The following is a 16,917-nucleotide window of genomic DNA, read 5'->3' as shown; positions in this document are numbered from 1 at the left end:
CATACTATTGTTGTCAATATCACAACCTCAATGAAACTGTTTAGAACAACCAAATGTATCCTAACTTTCTTCATACAAACATCAGCAAAGATCTCTGGGAGTCGCTATTTTCAATGTGGCTATACCACGTGACTTTTTGGTTACGGTACACGCAGATTTTTCACCCGATTCAGGCATGTTTTTTTCATATTTGTTGTTACTCAAACGATATTGATCAGATAAGGCTCAGAGTATCCGTCATTATATAAGCTACCCACGGTAAATAAAAGTTCAGAAAAGTTAAAAAACATTTCGCGTAAAGTTTTATCATATCCGGGGCTAAGGGAAACAGTACAGGGTTGAGGCTTTCTTTGAGCACATGGCAGTTACACACATTATTATTAATTTGGCTACAAAATGTCATTTTAAGTAACGAAATCGTCAAATTTTTCCGAAAACATTAACCAGTAAATCTTGTGTAAACGGTTCAACACCATACTTATAACTACTTATATGTTTTGTAAAGAAAAACAACAAAAAACAACATTTGCTGATGCTTCAATAATTTGTTTAAGAATAAAATAAACTCATAAATTTATTGGTTTGTGATAACTTAATTGGTATCGTTATTTATCAAATTACTACATGTATTTCTTAGCTCAATTAAGTCGTCATCTCATGACAGTGCTTTCAATCACAACCAAATCTAACTTATGTGCTTAACTTATTTCCAGGTGCATATGTAAGTCATAACTTAGTCTGAAGGATAGTGTATAATCAAACAATAAAATTAAATAACTCGGTTTTAAACGAAAGTGGGGAATACTAAAACTTTTCAATTATATAAATTTAACCTTTACTTGAATCTGTTAAAAAAAACTAGTTAAACATATTACATGTAGTGCACTTTGCAGCATTTTCATACGTCAGGAAACGTTCGGCGTAAATTGTTATGCACCTGGTTGTTCGTCCGTCCTCCGTCTGTCCGAGCAAACTTTTTGGGTTTAGGGACTAGGGTAAAGAGAACAAAACAGAACAATAGGTTCATTCAGTGATCAAATGGCAAATGGGGTAGTAGCCCTTAATCAGACAAAAGCAAATAACAAAGAAAATAGCCCCTTAACCCAAAACGTTGGAGTGTCCGTCCATCCGTCTGTTAGCAGGTATTCTTATCCGGTCTCTATTTTTTGAACAAGTGGAACGAAAATAAAACTACTTGAAGAAATGTTAACTATAATGAGACTATGTGCCGAGCGCAGGTTTGGATTTATAATTAAAATTGGCCCCACCCCGGGGATTGATTGATTTATTAAACTTATATAGGAGTTTCCGTGTCCGGTATGTATCTTTTGAACAGGTGGAAGAAAAATTAAACTACTTGGCCAAATGTTAACCATAATAAGACGATATGCAGAGCGCGGTTTACCCTTTCTCAGCTCAAGGTCATTTTGTTTCAATATCAATTTTTTCCGCTCTGTACTTTTTGAACCGATAGTAAGAAATTAAAACTTTTTGGCAGAAATATTACTTAAATTAAGACGATGTGCGGAACACAAGTTTGGACCTCCTACAATTACAATTTGATTTACATGGGCTTATATAGAAGTTTTCGTGTCCGGTCTGTATCTTTTGAACCAGTGGAAAAAATTGAAACTACTTGGCCAACATGTTAATCATAAAGAGACAATGTACAAAGTACAGGTTTGACCTTTCTCAGGTCGAGGTCACATTTAGTCAATTTGTTTCAATTTCAAAGTTGTGTGTCCGCTCTGTTTCTTTTAAAATGGTAGTATGACAGTAACTGAGATGATGTGCAGAGTGACTACCTCAGGTCAAGGTCAAAGTCACACTGACTTATCCAAAATCCTTATATAAAGTGTATATATTACAAAGGAAGAATACAATGTATGTATATATTTTCCTCCCTTTATTTTCCAAAATGTTTTACTTTATAATGTTTTTTTATGAAACTTTACATTTTGATTTTTTTCCTGTTAAGATTATGATAATTGATGAGCTTTTACAGCTTTATATGATTTAATTATTTTGAAATGAGACAATATTATCAATTAAAACTAATGTTACTCCAGATATATAAATACATTAAATATCAATTAGTTGTAAATGAGGCATTTCAATTTTCATTCTTTTAAAGGAATAGGAATGGATGGATTGATGTCTGTCTAATATAAATATTCATCATTTAAAAAGAGGTACCATGACAGTTTTTCTGTTGACATCAACCCTATAAGTGAGAAATTCGTGTTTTAAGACACTATTTTTTACTTGAGAAATAAGTTCATGGGCGCCGCCATTTTGGCGTTCTGTCATTCTCGCGAGACAGACGAGACCGAGATTGTGACGTGTTACACCCACTTCCGGTATAGGTGTACACGCTGGTACAACTGAAATATATCTTGATGAAGAACTTATTAATCTTATTGCGCACATTATATATTATTTATGAAAACATCATATGGAACTGAATTGCTTTAATTAATTAATTGAAGACGCTGCGACATTAATTATCATTTGTCTGATTTTCAAGCTTGCTGATGATCCCACCACATGATTTAAGCAATGACTGCTTAATTTTCAAAGATAAACCATCAATTTAATTTGGGTACTATGAGAAACTTCTTCAAATTGACGATACATCCTTTTATTTTGTACTTAATTTTCGCTAGACAAGCTGTCCGAATAGGGTACATCGCCGGTCATGTATCTTTTTTTTCAGCGTTAAATATCAACTAAATCCAATATGCAGAGATCTGCTGAGGACGCGATTTTCCGCCATTGACGCTAAAAATGAGAATGGCGCAGGAAAATCGGCAGCCAGACTAATATCGTATGAAAACAAAACTGTCCATTAGGTTATTGAGGCACCCAGTCAAAACTGGTACCAACAGCAACAGTGTAATTCCTATAGCTTTTTTCCACGTTATCTACTTACCCAATCCCTTTCCCACACAGATACGCATTTCTACTACCGTAAATTTAATCCAATAAAACAAAAAATCATAATTCTACTTAATATTTAAAATGATTATTGGTAACTGAAAAAAAATGTGTTGCTATTTTATGAAATGCTGTAATTTACAGTATAACTTGACAGGTGCGGAACTTAATTTCCCCTAAGGTCATTCAGTTCACTGATGAAGCGTAAAAAAAATAGATGTCTATTTCGTCATTAGAATATTTGACAAGGGTGATTAACCAATCAGGGCAACATTGTGCATGATCAAAAGGTCTGTCGGCACAGAGGCATACAAGGAGCAATAAAAATCGTCAGTACACAGTGTGACAGGAACATTTGGTGCAAATTAGGAACACTTAAAATGGATAATGCACAGTATTAGATTTTTGAGCAGCCAATAAAAATATTTTGCCTGCAGTTAATATTAGATTACGATTACAAAGTAAATAAATACCTCGCAGCATCATACGTTGACAGACATGTTAACAATTTACTTTTTAAAATAGTTGCTTATATTTTTAAAATGTGTACATCAATTATAACATATGTTCACACCTTTTAATTTGAAAGTCAGAATCAAACTGCAAAAATTTAATTACATGTACTATTAAGAACACGTTTTAGTAGGATTTTTATAATAATGATAATTATCGCCGTTCAATAATTAACAGCCAATTATTCGTTGGTGCGTTTGTTTATTTAATTGCATTATTTGATTGTGAAACTTTGTTAAATAATAACATGTGTATTTATTAAATCTGTGAAATATTGTTTAATTACATTAAGATGAGACTTTAATGAACATAGCATTGTTTGGAGTAACGGGCATCACTGGCCTGAAGTGGTGCGACCGGTAGACGTTGATTTTTTATTTGTTTCTTTATTATTATTTTTTTTGATATTGTTACGTATTTTGAACCATAAAAAATCTCCTCTACACCTCCTGTGAAAATTAAATTGTCTGGTCAATACTTTATTATATTAATATTTCTCTACGATTCAACTAGATTTATCATAAATCTAAAGATGTGGGGAAATGACATCACGCGCACCTGTTTTTATTCGACCAATACACAAACATGGACGCGCTTACTGATTTGTAGAAATCGGTGATTTAGCGATTTAAATTTTGTTATCATTCGTTTAATATTATTATTTGGCGGCAGAAAATTTGCAGATTTATTATTTATAGTATTCTTTTTCTGAAATCAAGTTTTTATTCTAACCTTTGTCTTTCCCTTTAAAGGTAAATTATGGACTGTGAATCGGGCGACCCGGGTTCGATTCCCGGACGGCGCAGGTCACTTTCGTTGTGATTGAACACGAAATCCTTTCTACGGTCATTCGTACTGTACCTCTGCTTTAGAATGTACAGAACTTTCAGTTCCTTGTTAAATTGAAGGTAACTTGTACTGGTAAACTGCTTGACAGCCTGTTTTTTATCAAAACTTTAGACATGTATACTATTTCGCTTTGTGGACAGTCTTTCTCTCTAATTGAAAGACTGATATTATGTGCATAGGAAGAAATACCAATATAATAAGTTTAGCCCACTTCATTTTGAATTGCTGAATTTTAAAAGCTTTAAATCAAAGAAGTGATAACAACACATTTTTATATGCCCAAAACTTTTAAATTCATTATATATGATATTATATTATATATATTATATAACTATTATAATAGGTAGATATTTTGTATGAAGCATCCCTTGTTGACATCTACCAAAATGTACACAAATCATGCTCCTGGGGTCAAATTGCTCCTGTCCCAGGGGTCAGATAGAAAAACTTATTCTTATTTAAAGTTACAAATCCCAGATCGCAGTTATTTGACATGTATCATTACATAGAAGAACCCTGCTATTGTTCCAAAAATCACTTCACTGAAATTTAAACATATATGTGCCCAGTAGGTAGTAAGGTAGGTCTGGCACAGTTTACATGTACACAGATTTATATAGTATACATGTTTTAAAAGATTTTCCCTCCAAGACGCAGAGCATAGATTTTTATCACTTGTATCATAACGTTGTAAAGGAATTATCAGTTTTGTGATGGATGCTTATCTGAGTGTTGTTGTTATAAATATAAAAGTATAAAATTAATTGTAAGCATAGCAAATTTATTTCCGCTGTGGGGTACATACCCCAGAGATGTCACCACTTTAAGAAGCTAACTTTGAAGCACAGAGTGGTGGTTATTTATCTCTTTAATTGTAAGCATAGCATTTTTATTTTCAGGCATACTATTTTTTTAGCTTTTGAATTTCTGATGTAATATTGTTTATATGTTTTTTTGAATTTTTATTACTTAAAAACCAACATTATTGTTGTTTTAGTCAGTATATTTACTCCTTGACAATTGAAAAGAGATAAAAAAAATAAATCAACGTTCAAAACAAACACGCACGCACACATATCCATGAGCTCATGTTTTTAAAGCATCTTTAAATAAACTTTGGTTATTGACAATAAAATTATTGAGTTATTGATACCTGCAATGAAATAGAAGCTAAGAAAGCCCAAGATACCAAGATAAGCCATACCAGTATATGAAACAATTATTTTTTGAATGCAATTAAAACTGCGGAATGTATTTATCTTAATGTGAATAATCACAGACCCCGACAGGTGGCTATGATTTAGATTCATACTAAATATCATGGGGCTGAAAAATACTTTCATTTTTGACGTGATTAAACAAAAACAACTTGCATCACAACCAGTGTTCAGCTCAAAATTTGATTATTTAAACAAATTTTTGCAAGGAACATTTATTACCAACTCACTCCTTATTACTAGTTTTATCTTTATATTTATGCATGCACTATGAGCCGCAATGTTTATACAGTCATTTATATCCTGAAAAGAATGAATTAAAGGAAAGCATAATGGCACACTTAATACATCCATGTTTTATAATCGGAACAAAAACAGTATAAATGATTGTTTCAAATGAAAAACAAAACAAAACATAATTAAGAATTTGCTCCGTACCCCGCCCTAAAGCGTGTGTGTTTTAAAAGCACTGTGTTCCGTACGGTCCACCATTTCATATATCTTGATGAATTAATGCTAAAACAGCATTGTATGAATGTAAAACCCCAGCAAGAGTCAATCATAGAGAATGTTCATATAATGTTTCTTAAAAACAGTAAAAAATAAAACAGGCATAGAAAACTCTTAAAATATACAATCTTGAAGAAAATAAAAACTTTCACATTAAAAGTAAAAGCAATTTTTTATATATTTTTTTCAGATTTATTTTAAAAAAAAAATAGAAAATGTATGTGTACCGTATCCATTAAAATAACAGTGTTTTCCTTACCATTTCAACATAACTTTATGGAAATATGCTAAAACATCACTGCATTCACTAGAAACATTGGACAAAACAAACATATAAGATTAAGCAATTATTTTTCAACGAAACGATGGGTAAAAACAGACGATTTGCTAGAAAATGCTAGGTGGCGCGATAGCTCAGTCGGTTAGATCACTGACTGGCTGAGGTTCCAGTTTCGATCCTAGGTAACACCCTTGGGATTTTTCAGAAACACTATCAGTGTTTCCCACCTACTTAGAGATATACTGGTACGAAACCCAAATAATCCTCACATGTATCAGTGCTATAGACTGGGCATTTAAAAGAACAAGTGGATCTACTATTCATTAAAAGCTACGGACTGGTTCCCGGATTCCATTGTATCTCATAGCTGTATCTAGTGTCTGCTGAGATGAGGACCCTACTGGAAATAAGTGCTTTTACTTTCGTAGGCTATCTTTGACCGCCCGGTCTAAAGAAAATCATTCAATCAGTTGTGAATTGTTCCCGTCGGCCCCGGTTATGCATAAAATAATCGTACTTGAATTTCTAAAAATATATTTTAAGTTTTTCAACGTTTTGATTTATTGTGAATAATTTATATAATGACGGATACTCTGCGCCTTATCTGGTCAAAATTGGCTGAGATATACTAAGTTATGTATAAAAACATACCTGAATTGGGTAAAATATCTGCGTCTACCGTACCCAAAAAGTCAAGTGGTATGGCCACATTGATTTTGTTAACAAACCCGTTTATTAATAAATTTTGCAGTGACGTGATCTGCTTCAACCAATGAAAATATGTATACAGATTTTCGGGCCGAATGAAATTTGTAAACTTTCATTTGTCGTGTAAAGTTTACTGGACATGTCAATATCATAAATCTACGCTCGTTTAAGCAGCGGTTTTAAGTAGCGCGGTTATATTCAGTGAGCTGCGAAGCGAGCGAATTACGTATAAAATATTGGCTGTTTTAAAATAAAAGTGTTTCATGCTTCAATCTCACCTCCAAATAAATATAGTTGTCCATTGACCTTCGTACGGTCAACAACTAGTCATGAACAACCCCCACAATAACTCTAAAGACAGTACGCTAAAGTGCTCCCATGTTACTGGTTGGGAAACCCTTAACGTGTGTAGTCTACAGTGACCTTGGTCGTCTGACCACAACTCTTTTATAGTTGTCACCTACTAATCATGACCAACCTCCACAAATGCCTCTATGTGATGAATAATATTTATGTGCTTGCATCGATTAATGCCATCTGTTCGATTCAATTTCTATATCATCATATAAAATTGTTAGAAAGATAGATATCCCTTAAATGCAATTTAAAAGGCCCTGCGTTATAACGTAGAAAAGAGACTCCCATAGAAGTATGACCCCGGTGATACTTTTTAAAGAATATTAAGTCCCTGTTCATAATATTATGAGCCTGGTCATCATGTTGAGTCTTCCTGTAATGAAAGGATAACACTCGCCAAGAGACCCCCTTTCATATGTTGTAATTATCGAAAGGAAATCCCTTTCACAATATTATAGAAGTTAATGAAAACTTGTTTAATGGACAGGAAGAAAATAGAAACATAAGCATTTGTTTTTCAAGTTAAAGCATGACTCAATCTCAAGTCTGAATAATATTTCTTCCAAATGCAACGGCTGTAAGTGGGATAATTTTGGAAGAGGGACTTTCATCTCATTTGTTTTTCTTTTGTTTTGTTTTTTAATTTACTACAAGTTTACTATTTGTCGTTAATTTGTTCTACTTTCCTTTCAATCCAAGTATAGCAACAAAAACAAGTGCAAGTTATGTAACATTAAACATCAAGTGACGCGGCGGACAAATGGTAAAGACACCAATCCGTCAATCAAGGTGTCACTTTTTATCAATAAGATGATAGAAGGGTCAGTATCATATCTTGTACTCCCGACTTTTTCTTTGGATAATCGACAGATACACTAAACTATTACGTTTAGCACATTCCTGTGCTAAATAAACATTTGCAGTAGTTTTTAAGTTCATTTCCTTTACTTGTGATTATGACAACATTTTGCTCATTACTTTTCCCCTACAGTATTTTACGAAAACGGGGTTACTTTCAGCGGGGAGTCAGTATTCTTTAATTCAAATATCACATCGTCATTTTTAAAAAATAAAATTGACTCTCCAAGCATAATTATTTGACACAAAGTACATTTGTGCACTCTTGGTATTCTGACGATCTCCTTTTGAATTTCAGAATCAAAGCACTCTGAATTAATAGCACACGCTAACAATACTTAAACATCCCAATAGAACTATAAAGTAAATAACTTATTTAAGCATACAGTTACCAATGTATAGAGAACATTTTATAATATAAGAAGGCTGTTACACAAAGTCTCGAACAAAAAATGTTAAATAGAAATATAACACTCCAGATAAAAAATGCATAAGTGTACCTGCATCAATTTTTAAGTAACATAATAATAATTATAAAAATAAAAAGTAAACATTCACAAAATACTTAAGCATAAACACAGCCATGACATGTGCATACAATCATTATAAGCATCCTTGATTTTTTCTAACTGTAAAAGATACCACTGAATATTGTTTTCAATACACAAAACTAATTTATATAAAGAGTCACGTTGATTAGAAACCTATGCGGACTATCCATCAAGATCACCTGAGTAGTGAATACCGTTTGTAAAAAAATGACACTGTCTGTTTATGTCAGTAATGAAACCTGACAGTTGTAAAATGTCCTGTACTTCATCTCAGTGTTATTACAGTTTCATTCGAGATCATTGATTCCATTACTCCTACTTGTTGAGGATTGAATACCACTTAACCAGTTCATTGGCGTCCGCGCCGAAGCGCGATGCCCTTATGGAATGAAATCAGATTTTGTGAAAGGGCGACAGCAACTTCTCGAGCCTTATAGTCGGTCATAATAAAAGCCGATCATTCCGATCGGTATGAGGGTGCTTGATTAAAAAAAATGTCTCGATATGTACAATGATTAGCGAACTGGAGAATTTCGCAATGCATGAAATAACCTTTTCCGTCTCTTCGGTTTTTTTTTTATTTATCAATTTGTAGTACACAGTGGGTTTTTATGGTATGTTAAAATAGAATGATGAGTTGATGACCTAAACATTTCGAAAATCTATTTATAGAGGGATGTACTGCTATCGTTAATTCCCGGTCTCTCCCGGTCTATTTTGACCGGGTCTCTCCCGGTTTTGGAGTAGATGTTTGATATCGTTACAGAACAGATATTTTACAGATAAATAAGCTTTTTTTCCAAAATGAATGTTTGTCACTTAGTTTGGTTACAATATTTGTTATTCGTGTTTAGTAAAGATGCCCAGGAATTATTCAAAGATACAAATTAGATTTTATGAATTATTCAATTGATTGATAATTTAAAAAAAAATGATAAAGAAAAATACAAATGTACATGGTTTAAGAATAAGCAATATCATATATTGAAAGATTAAGCATAATTTACTGATTTCCAGTTAAGTTTTGACTTATAATCGTCGGTCAATATGACAATTATTGTATAATAAACAATTATGCTCAACATGATCAATATGGTCATATAACCAGTGTCATATTGTTAGTAAGTGTGAACAGATACCTTAAGAGGGGGTCTTCGCTAATAGCGATAACATAATAAGAGACAATTCCACAAGTGTGGTGTTGATCATGCATTACACATATGGATTATAAATGATTGTATACATATATCCGTTGCTATTAATAATAACGATTATAAAGAAATAACAAGTAATATTCTAATCTCTAGCATGCCAATCAAAGTTCATAATGAACAATGTCTTTCGTCCGTTCATTCTGGTAAAAACCAATTAACCATTGAAAAGTTTATAAGAATATCTTGTCATCATATGTCTACTAGTTCATCTTCACTTTCTGCATTTCTTGCTTGGACGCCCTTTGATGCTTTGCATCAATGCTTTTCTTGTTATTATATGGAGTGGGGGTCTTTTTCTATCTGGTGTCTTTTTTCTTTGTTTTACCAGCAAAGTTTTAGTGGCGAATAAAACAAATGTCTACTTAATTATGTAATTATGTTAATGATAAGTTTTTTTTGTTGTGCTTTGTAGTCAATTTTCATTCAAATGCCTACACTGCATTGTGTGTACTTCACAAAATTTATCTTGTGATAACGTCTTGTTTTATAAATGATATTTTGTTACATTAATATAGAAATTAGATCAAGATTTTCTATCATTGATGCTTTCGGCGAAACCGAGTTTTGCTCTGGAATATTTCCACCGGAGACATATACATCAAAAGATTCACAGATTAGTTTGATTTATCAACATTTTTATTTGTTGGGATATGATTATACGCATGGCGAAATAGATGGACGTATTGAAGGATTTCGGCTGCATTATAAAATAGCAGATCATTCACTTCAACAATATACTACCGAGTTCAAAGGACATATACTTGAACAATCAGGTAAAATAATATAGTCATAAACAGAGCTAAATCAAAACAAACATTGTTTCATCTAAACGAAATAAGTTTTTAGTTATCATTTTAAGGTCAGCTCAGCAGATACTTCAGTGAAGTTTATAATTATATAAAGGAATTCCATTATATCCTTAGGGCATGGAAATTATAGAATATTAACATTTAAAGTTAAAAATCTTCCTTTCGTCCTTTTTCTCTATACTTAGTAGTTGACTTTGCCAAGTGTTTTGAAGGAGTGCATAGCAAACGGTATTTTGTTTATAATATTTAATCCCCTTATGGAACAATAAGTAAATCTAAATGGAGTACGTTTCTTTTTTGCAGGGCGTATGTCTTGTTCAGGGCTTTTCGGAAAATGCTATACAGTATTCTATGATAGGGTATCATGGGATATTGCAAACCGCAAATGCCGTAAGCGCAGTGAATATCTTGTTACAATAGCATCACGAATGGAAATGAATTACATACAATACCTTCTACGTATTGAGTTTTATGATGTGTTCCCTGCTTGGTACAGAAACACTCAAAACGTACTTCATGGAGCACATATTGGTAACTTTTCAAAGTGTGATTGTTTATCATTTTTTTTTTCATAAACATGGTTTAAGTTTCATCTTATCAATGTTTCTAGCTGGATTTAAGATAGCTATTCAAAATTCTATTTTAATGTTATATAATTATGTTTAGCATATCTTTTTTATTTATTTATTTTTTTTTATATTTTTTTTTGGTGAACGAAAAAGAACATTGTTAGTTTAGTCAATGCTATAAGTACGCATGTAATTATCTATTGAGTCATTGACCTTTATCATACAACGCCTAAAGGGTAAAGTGATTCATTATCTAAAATGCAAGACTTAGTACTGATTAAAACGTTTGATCAATCCTCAGTATAGTATTAAGTTTACGGGTATAGACACAATATCTATTTATGGGTAAAATATGTCAACAACAAAAATGTTTTTCGAGTGTATATTAATTATTCTAGGGATAAATATATAACACATTTTTAGACACTATTCCTGTATGAGTAAACCTATTCATCCACAAAAATGTAAAATGTTTTGTAAATTAACTGATGTATTTCTGGATTCCGTATTTTTGTTTTGATATAAAAAGGCTTAAGAAGACTTACGGACAAAAACAAGAAGACAAGTTTTAATTGGGTCAACGGCAACAGCGTTACATTCACTGCATGGTAATAAACTTTTGTGATACTACTTAACAACAATTTTGAAACCAATTATATTTTATTCATATCGACTAAGTGCAGGTAGTCCATAGTGCCTTTAATTTACAAACGTGTAAAGTAAATACAATTTACCCACAAAGAAGGTAAAATTAATTTTTGTTTCAATATTTTATAATGTAAATATACTCTTTATTTTTTCTTTCATATTTGTTAAAGTTTGTCTCCAGAGAATTTTCTGTTTAGATTTCAGTTAAGACCATCGGTTCAAATCACAAGAAGCTCTTTAATATTGTAGCCATTTTTTTGCATTTAAGTCCCCTACCGGTTTATCCAGTCTGGTTTAGCCCTTGTGCCACATACTGTTTGGGTGTTCTGATGGGCTCAATGCGGTTGGTCCTGTGTTGGGAGATGCGTTCATTGAATGTCTCCCTTCCTTGTTGATTTTGTTTTTTTCATATATTTTCATATGAGGCTGGCTGCAGGTCCTGATAATCCATAATGTTTTAACTTGTCCAAAAATGTCCCGTGGCACGCAATCAATAGACTTTCATAGATCCACTAAGATAGCAGGCGCATATTAATTGTTTTCAAGGTCTTCAATCCTCAAGAAGTCTTTATTGTTGGTTTGGCTACCATGACATTTTACTTAAAGCACAACGTAAATATCAAATATTTTAAATATAAACAGATGACTGACCAATTGCTACTTTTTCCAAAATTATTGACGGAATAGGCAAAAAAACTTCTGGTCTACTGTCATAACATCATTTGTGTTGCATAATGGTTTCACTTGTGCTAGTTTAAGTTTTGGAGGAAATACATTGCATTTAATTGTAGTATTTGTAAGGTTTTTCAGAGGTTTATCAAACCAGGGCTTGCTGAAATTTTAGTTACATTCATAACAGTCTCATGATCACACATCCATCAACATGCAAAACTGCTTTTGATGGCATTTGGTCATATTTAAGTACCCTACATGTAACTGTAATACTATGTGTAATGACAATGACAGCCATCCGCCAGGAGGATAGGGTAATAAACTCAATTTCGTAAGACAGCTTTCAAGAAAGTCAACGTTCTTCAAATTTCTTGTCGCTTCTTTACACACCTCTCAACAATTATTTGTTGTCTGTTGCAATCCTCTAACACTTTAATTTCTTTTCAATAGGCGTAAAATTTTCAAATCCAAATCAAATTCCTTCTAATCCAACACCTTATAATCCTCTTCCCTTTTAAATGAAAGCGGACGAGACTCTCGCATTGGATAGCCTTATATGTAATTCCGCCGATTTTACTGATAAAAGCTTATGTAACTTTTGTATCTTCTAGAATTATATGTTTTATACATTAAAGTACGCGATCATTAATGATTTTTAAATGTTAAGTCATTAAATAAAATCCTTGAAGTCACACGGTTGAAACTGGTCAAAAAATTGATTAAATGTCATGATAAAATGTTGAAATCGTTAATTCGCATATTCGAAGACGCGAATTCATGAAAGTTAAATTCGTGATTTCAAGAGGTTTTGAAAAAATGTCAAAAAGGTGAAATCCTAAAGTCAATAAGTTGAAATCGTGAATTTGAAAACGTGAATGAATGAATGAATAATTGAATTAACGAAGTTAAAATCAAGAAGAAAAAATAAAAAGATAAAATTGTAAAACTGTGTACTATGTCTATAACATTTCTGAAGGGATCAAGCTGCTGGTTTTTAATCATTGCAGGGAAAGCGGACAACCTGCAATAACAGATTGTACCCGTACGTTATTCAAGTATTTCAATACCGAAGCACTTTGGGGGACAGAAGATTGTTTGCATAATAAGGTCGGATTTTACATCTGTGAGAAACCGTTTTTAGAGGACGGAAATATCTCAAAAGGTATAATAGTTCATTGCTATTTTTACACTTGTTTTTGTGACAGGAGCAAATAAATCGTTATGATGATTTTCAGATTTATAATCACTTTTTTTATTCTAAGGAATTAATTTTTTATTATAATAATTATGTCATAGATGTGATATTTTCAAACATATCTGACTGTCGAGCAAGTTCATACAGGCTTCTTTACATGAAACTATTTTATCTGAAAACATTGTTTGTTTTGACTGACACGTGTTTCTTTTTGCAACCTATACAATATACATATTTGTCATAGCTGATAGACCTTTGCATGTTAAATAAATTGTATAGCACATGCCGTACAGTGATTAATCCGGGATGTGGTTATCTTTGACTAAGGATACCCCATTGTATTGTGTAAAAAGTAGGAAGCAGTATGACTGCAACGTATCCTCGTGACTACCTAAATAGAAGTCACCGTTCGTTCTCACTAAGACCATGGTGATATTATCTAGTCTTTGTACTTGGAGAGGCATGTGATCTGTAAGCCGTACATGATTGGTTCATGAATATATCACGTGATTAAATATTTTTTTATAAATAAGCGTGTATGAAACAGTCATAAATATAACTAAAGAGAAGGTAGATTCATCGATAAAAATAAGATAAAAATATTGTATGGCAGCAAAAACATAATAACGCATATTTTGATACTTGATATTTATTTTGATAACCTCCCCAAATCGTGAAAACAGTAGGATTTAGACCATGAAGATAATAACGATTATAAAAAATATTTTTATATTTTCAAAAATAGGTTACACTTAATTGAAATGTAGTATTTAAGAAGAATAATGACTATTTTTCAAAGTTTTATACAGCTATGTATGACAGTAAATAAATCAATTAAGAATACTAATTCTGAATCAATTATTATACTATGGCCTTTTTGTATCGTAATATAAGACACATTTTTACATTCTGTTTCATAGATGACCATCCGAGTTTACTAGACACAACTGCATTATAGCAAAGTTCAATTGTAAAAGAAACATAACAAAATCCATCTTTTCTAAGTTCTTAAATTAAAGCCAAAACACATAATTTGATTTTTTGAATGGATTGGCTGAGACTCTTTATACAAAAAGAGTTATTGAGGTTATTGAAAAATATAATCATACATAAATTGAAATTGAAATTTTGCAACGCTTTTTGTCATTTTTACACTTATAATAATAATTCTGGAGAAACGGCTCTGAAATTTTGCTCTCAAGTTATTGGTCTATACCTACATCAAAAAGAACATTAATATCGAAATGTTATTTCCTATCTCATGTTGAAAAAAAACTCAGTGGAATCCCTTTAACAAATATTGAACTTACACTGGATCTTAGAAATCATCGATTTAAATCAAATTTGTTAGAATAACTTGAACTGCCACTGTCATGGCGTGAATACCATCGCATACTTTTTTTATAATTAACAGTGGTCATAAAGAGCTTAGGGACAACCACCCAGCCAAATATGAGGGTAGTAAGCATGTGCATTGCTAAGTTATATATTCTACATGGTTTTATTGGCAAAGATCAAAATGACCTTTTCCTTTGACGAACTGACCACAAAACTAAAAGTATCATTGCTTGATTATCCCCAATTCATGCAGCTTTTCCTAGGTGTATTTTATGATGTATATATGAGCACATGATTATAAGCTTCAAATGTCAAAATGTCAAAATCAATACACTGTGGCCAGGCTTTCTTAAGAATTTAAGCAGACAAGCTTAATGTAGTAAAGCCCCTGTGACCTTGACCTTTGACACAGTCAACTAAAAATCCATAGGAGTTATTTACTAGTCATATTCAACCTCATTATCAATATGAAGACTGTTAACAAAGCATTCTTAAGTAATTGAGTGGACAAAATTTTTAACTAAAGGCCCTGTGACCTTGACCTTTGATACAGTGACTTCAGAATCAATAAGAATAACTTTATGATCATTATCAACCTCCATGCCAAATATGAAGTCTGTTGGTCAAAGGATTTTCTTAAGTTATTTTTCGTCAAAGCTCTTCTGACCTTGACTTTTGACCTTGTGGGCACTACTAACCTCCATGCCAAATATAAGGACTGTGGGTCAAAGGATTTTTAAGTTATTGGGCGGACAAGTTTTTTGAAGTGACGGGTCATCTAGTGGTCATGATTAACCTCCATGACAAATACGAAGAAGTGGGTCAAAGGTTTCTCAAGTTATTGGGCGGACAAACATCTTTAAGTCAATGCCCTTCTTACCAAAAACTTTGACCTAGTGACCTCAAAATCAATAGGGGTCATTTACTAGTCATAAACCAATGACTGTTTACCAAAGCATTCTAAAGCAATTGAGCGAACAAGTTTTTTAAAATTAATACCCCTGTGACATTCACCTTTAACCCAGTGACAACAAAAGCAATAGATGTCATCTCATTGTTATGAATAACGTCCATGCTAAATATGAAGACTGTTGGTCAATGGATTCTTAAGTTATTTGGCGGACAAGCTTTTTAAGTCGAGACCCCTGTGACTATGACCTGGTGATCTCAAAAACAAAAGGGTCATCTACTAATCATGACTAATCATTTTTAGTCAAGGCCCCTGTAAATTTGACTTTTGACCCAGTGACCTCAAAATCAAAAAGGGGTCATTTAATGATCATTGCTAAACTGTTGGTGGTCAAAGGATTCTTATGTTATTGGACGGATAACTTTTTCAGTCAAGGTGACCTTGACCTTTGTCCTGGTGACCTCAAAATCAATATGGACCATCTACTAATCAAAGCCAATCTTTATACCAAATTTGACTTAAGTTATTGGGCGGACAAGGAAAAACCAACGGACAGCCGGACAGCCGACGGCCTGACGGACAAGCTGTGTTGTGCGGCGGTATCATAATATTTTTATTGACTCGGAAGATAATGGTAATTTAAATGTCAAGATCTCAACTGAATATCTCTTACTGACGGATTTGTTCCAAGTGCTATGAAATCAGTTCATGACAATTTTATGATCTTTTTTTTTAAATTTCAAATCAGTTTGACCTCAGTAGGCATAAACAAATAAAAGGCA

General features: G+C 32.6%; 1 long non-coding RNA gene across 1 annotated transcript; it reads left to right on the top strand.

The window, feature by feature from the left end:
• Window positions 1-11,121: 11,121 nt before the first annotated feature.
• LOC132745832 (uncharacterized) lies at window positions 11,122-13,848 on the top strand. The gene is made up of 3 exons (XR_009627907.1): window positions 11,122-11,334; window positions 11,902-11,980; window positions 13,700-13,848. It is a non-coding gene; the product is annotated as an uncharacterized LOC132745832 (long non-coding RNA).
• The last annotated feature ends 3,069 nt before the right edge of the window (window positions 13,849-16,917 follow it).

Source organism: Ruditapes philippinarum, unplaced genomic scaffold (assembly GCF_026571515.1).
Source record: "Ruditapes philippinarum isolate M1 unplaced genomic scaffold, ASM2657151v2 ctg1753_1_1_1_1, whole genome shotgun sequence".
Lineage (NCBI taxonomy): Eukaryota > Metazoa > Mollusca > Bivalvia > Venerida > Veneridae > Ruditapes > Ruditapes philippinarum.
This window is presented reverse-complemented; position numbering and strand designations above follow the sequence as displayed.